This window comes from Bombus bifarius, unplaced genomic scaffold, assembly GCF_011952205.1.
Source record: "Bombus bifarius isolate JDL3187 unplaced genomic scaffold, Bbif_JDL3187 scf7180000008637_frag, whole genome shotgun sequence".
NCBI lineage: Eukaryota > Metazoa > Arthropoda > Insecta > Hymenoptera > Apidae > Bombus > Bombus bifarius.
This window is the reverse complement of record NW_022884765.1, coordinates 31,738-37,130: the sequence shown is the minus strand read 5'-3', so window position 1 is coordinate 37,130 and position 5,393 is coordinate 31,738. Positions and strand designations below refer to the sequence as shown.

General features: G+C 35.7%; 2 pseudogenes; both read left to right on the top strand.

Moving 5' to 3' along the window:
• Positions 1-49: 49 nt before the first annotated feature.
• LOC117213290 lies at positions 50-3,023 on the top strand (annotated as a pseudogene).
• On the top strand, positions 1,421-1,538 carry LOC117213292 (annotated as a pseudogene).
• Positions 3,024-5,393: the final 2,370 nt, after the last annotated feature.

The window sequence follows — 5,393 nt, the reverse complement described above, 5'->3', positions numbered from 1 at the left end:
TTAGTAAGCTAATTAGTAGCAATTTCAGTAGTAGTAGTAGTAATTTCAGTAAAAATATCAAAGAGGACTCGTAGAGGAGGTATGAGTGGATCTGTCAAAGTCATGTCTTTTAGTCCAATAGAGAAAGAACCATTTAAACAAGAACCTCAATGTGGTAGTTTATTTATTCACTATGAATCTGTTCTCAAGATAAATAATTTATCTTCAGAAACTTGTGTCATCGCGTATGTTAAGTATGCGCAGGGAACAAAATTCACAAAAAATCACAATCTACTCGATAATCGATATCATCAAATATTTTTGGCATTTCGAAAGAAATTCTCGGTCAAACGTCTTCAAGTTCTCATACGTGATATACATGTAAAAGATGTCCTAGGACAGATAGATATATCACTGGTTCTGCAGTATTCTATGTAAACTTCTGCTTCCTACATAGACATGTCTTAATACGTTGTAACATATATTATAGGATGAACTGAAAGGATTGATAATTGTAGAATTTAAGAATGTATATACGGATTGGGTGAAACAAGTAGCCTATTATGGAAGTTTAAGAGCTTTCATGTTCAGCAGTAGATGTTGTAATTGTTCTTTATTATTTAGTGATCTTACAGAAGCAAGGATTCAATACAAATTCAAAGTTAACATGGGAATATCTTGCTTCACCTTTTGCGACGGTATTTTAGCATAAACTTTTCCTCGCTTATTGACGTATATGTATGTTGTAAGTACATCGTACCTTTTAAAAATATATCTACTTAGAGGGTCAGTTATTAATAACCAGTAGACCAGATTGCATAGTGCGGGTTTGGAATCCTTTCGTGACTAGAAGAGCAAATAGTACATTCCAAGGTTATCGTGCACCTATTTGTGCCTTAGTTGTGCAAGATGCTGGTAAACGCGTGTACTCTCTTTCGAAAGATAGATGTATCGAAGTGTGGGATGTATTAACTCAATCTTGTATTCAGGTTTTAATAATAAGATATCTCATTAGAAGATACTTTTCTCAAGTAATATTTCACCTAAAGAAATAAAAAAGCATTAATTAAAAATAGCAATATAAAATCTATGTATAATTAGAATTTAAGTCAAGTTATTTTATACAAACATACAATTGGGTGAACAGCGAATTTGGTGAACGTACATGAATGACAGTGGTGTACAATACATTGAATCGTAAAATGATCATTGCTAGCTCAATGATCGCAGCGATTCTTTGCGATCCTAAAGTCAACAAAGAAATATCTGATGGTTTTACACAAAGAAAATCTATCAGCCGCGTTTTATATAACCATCTCTACAATGTGGTAATTTATACGCTTTGTATAATTTTTATTCTCTACATCTACAGAAATGAAAATATTCTACGAAATCTTTTAAAAACTTAGGTAGTTACGGCAGGATTAGATTCTTGTATAATGCCAACGCCCATGCCGCGCTGAGTGCACTCGTTCCCGTCAGATCATGAAAGTTAAGCAGCGCCGAGCATGGATAGTACTTGGATGAGTGTCGTCTGGGAACTCCGTGTGACGTTGGCGAAGCCGGTGAGGTTCGGGCTTGGGCGCTTGGGCCTCGGGGCCGCCAAGCAGTCCGGAAGGGGAACCGGGTTGTCTGGCACGGCGGCTCCGGGGACGAGGCGCGGTGTGACATAGCCATATACCGCTCCATCAGCGGTAGTATCGAGCACGAGGGGCGGGGGGCGGTGTGTTTCTCGCACCGGTTCTCGGGCCTCTCTCGATCGCAGCCGGGACGGTCTTCGAGGAGGTTTTAGTTGGTTGGAGTCCGACACTACCACGCCGCTTTCTCCAGAAGCGGCCTGGCGTTCGTGCGGATTTCCTCCATGTAAATATAAAAAAGAAATATTCTCTATAATAATTTGGGATCCATGGCTTGGAAATCGTTTATTCTTAGTAACGCTCGCACACAGTAGATTATTATATGGTGAATTTCATGACATTGAAATTGCTGCTGCTTGTTTCGATGAATCTGAACAATTACTAGTAACAGGCGCTCGTGATGGTACATTGAAAGTTTGGAATTTTAATACTGGTACTTGTTTGCGGAACATTGCTCTTGAAACTCAGTGGTACGCACTTACCTATTTCGTTATCTTCTATTACATATCAAGATTAAAAACAACATTTTTAATAATTGTCAAATTCTGTTGATAATATTCGCAAATATATTTCCTATAAATTCGTTTGATTATGTAGAATGAAACAACCAGTTTAGTTTGGCTGGAAAATCGAATCTTATGTAGTAGTTGGAATGGTCAAGTCGTAGAATTTGCAACTTCTGGCGCATATGTATATAAAAAGAATTGGGGAACGATACAGATGCTACGGCAACTTTTAATGGAGAGATAATACTTTGGAGATTAGAAACGGGTCAACCGTATCGAAAATATAAAGTTAACGATCCAATGTCAAGGTAAGATCTAGAATAATATGAGAAATGTTGAAATAATATAAAAATTACACTTCTCGAAATAACGTGCTCTAATAAACAATGTTGACTAATCAGTGTTATATAAATTTAGGATAAGATACCACGAAGATGAAATAACGTATAAAATAAAAAAATCTGAACAAGTTACAAAATCTGAACAAGAAAGAATTCATTTCGAAACAGAGGTATTCCATGGTATTGCAACTGTACTTTTCTAAAACAAATCTGAATCATAATGATAAATGTTTATAGGCAATATCCTACGGCTTCTAAACAGCAAGAATCCGCATTGAATATTGCATGAATTGTTGCTGTTCGAGCTACGTTATTTTTAAATGTTCGGCCGGTTAGGCCTGATGTTGGAGCATTGTTAGTTTCTCTTAATTCAGGATATGTACAATTGTGGTCTCATCACCCTGCTAATGGATTTCTACAAGCTTTTACAGTTATGCATTCTATACGTGATTGTGCATTAGCATTAGCAACTGATCCTAAAACTCATTTTCTTGTAACGGGTAAAAAAGGAGTGCATTTAATTTCTACAACATTACTTATTTATTGTAAGATTACTTTTTGTATGTGACGTGATACTTCATTGCGACAAAATATTTAAAATGGAAGAAAAGATAAAGCCAGAAAATATGATTGGAGAGTAAATCCGTTCAAAAAAATTTAGGACACAATGCCGGATACATTAAAGTTTGGTATCTCGCGAATTATTACATAATAGTGATAATAAGTCAAATCTAATAAAATTTACTTCTCATTAAAAAGTTCAGTCGTACCAGAACAATTATTTATTAATTACTTTATTTATTAATTCTTAAAAAGACACATATAAATAAGAAAAGATGGTAAAATTTTATTAGTACAATTGTTGAGAATTGTGGATATTTGAAGCCGAAATAATGTTATAAGAACACTAAATTTACACTGAGGATTCATATTAAAATAGTAATATATTTATTTCATGGACGATTCCTTATATATTCATCGATACTCACTTGCACACGTCTCAGCACTTTCTTCCACACCCGACTGTTAACCGACTGACTAGTTTACAGTCATCTGTTTTCGAGACGCCGCGCACACACCGACACTCACATACAAGCATCTTTACTACGCATTTAACCCAGTCCAGCACAGAAATTTATACATATCTCAACAATAATAAAAATAATATATGCTTATGATCATTCTAAAATATAAAAAGTGTAGTCTGACGTTCATTGATACATTCAGAACACATACATATTTTAATGATAGTTACAATGTAACATCATTTCCATATTACATGCAAGGTATGACAGCTCTAAGGCACAATATGAAATCAGCAACGTTCAGTTTAATAAATTATACCTTTTATTCGTGTTCCATCATGGAATAACGCGGTGGTGTTTCCCATATTGCACTGGACGTGCGTTGTAAACTACTCCTATCTATATTTTGAAACATTTCAGTTAAATCTGGTGTGCACTTTCTGCTATCAAAGAATTTATAGACTGCTTTCTCCGGAATGTATCGTTGCATTGCAAGTTGATTTTCACATATGTGCGCTAAAATTGATAAAAATTCGGGTGCTCTATGCGTTCTAATATTTATTAACCCATTAAGTAAAATAATACTTACATTGTGTCCAATGTGGAATTGTATGCTTTGGTCTCGATTCATCATGTGATTCATCGCCGTCAGGTTCACTATCCAAATCGTAAGTGGTTCGACCATGCTGGAGCTATATTTTGTCTAAAATATTGAATGAATAATAGTTTGTGCTTTTGTAACAGAAGAATACTTTGGTATTGTTTGTAATGTTACCTGTGATGTAAGCATCTGATGCTTTCCATTGCTTCAGCCACAGCTTGTCTTTGAGCTCTTTCTTTTCGTCTTTCAGCTTCTTGTTCTCGACGTCTTTGTTCATTTAATATCTTTTTTTATTTATTAAAATTTACAATCAATTCTCGTATTGAGAATTTTCAGTAATTTTTTTCTGGCGTGACGCAGTGACATGGCTAATTATTTATAATAAGTTAATACTTACTATAGATAAGTATAATTTATAAGTAAGTATTATAAATAAGTAAATATTACTTAATATAAATATCTAATTAAATCTAGTGTTTAGGTCTAACGGGTAGTGTTTCTTCAGCCTGCGGATCTGGTCCGACGTATCAAGTAATCTAGTAATTGGGGAGTTTCGACGTTTATTGACTCTTTTGCTATATCTGTCGCTATATTTTGCTATTTCCTCTTTGACTGTGGGTACCTTGAGGTCGCGATGTATTAGTTCGTTGGTGACATACCAGGGTGCATTTATAATGGATCTTAGCGTTTTCGATTCGAAGCGTTGAAGTATTTCAATGTTGGAGTTACTTGCTGTTCCCCATAGTTGGATTCCGTAGGTCCAGACAGGTTTTATTACGGTCTTATAGAGGGTAATTTTATGCTGTGTGTTTAGTTTGGAGCTTCGGCCCGTGAGCCAATAGAATTTTTTTAGTTTGTCCTTTAGTTGCTTCGTTTTGTCTGTGATGTGGTTTTTCCAGATTAGTCTCCTGTCCAGGGTCATGCCCAGGTATCTTGCTAGAAATTGTTGTATTGTTGATGATAACCTGGGGGCAGGTTTGTTTTCGGAGCGTGAAGGTTACATGTGAGAATCTTTCTTCATTAATTTTGAAGCCCCATTTATGAAACCACTTTTCCATAGAGTCGAGACATCGCTGGAGAGTGGATGAAGCAATTATCGGGTCTGCGAGTGTTTCGCACGTTCGACGCCACGAAACGTTCGATCCCCTATTCCTTGTGAGATAATAAGGGTAGTTAAACTGTAGATAACGCTGCTTTTAACAGGTTATTATACATGTCGGGTTTACATTAGAATTAGGGTTAGGGGCGTGAAACGAATCTTCGCTTGGATTATCGCGTTGTCGTTATGCAATAGAGAAAACATT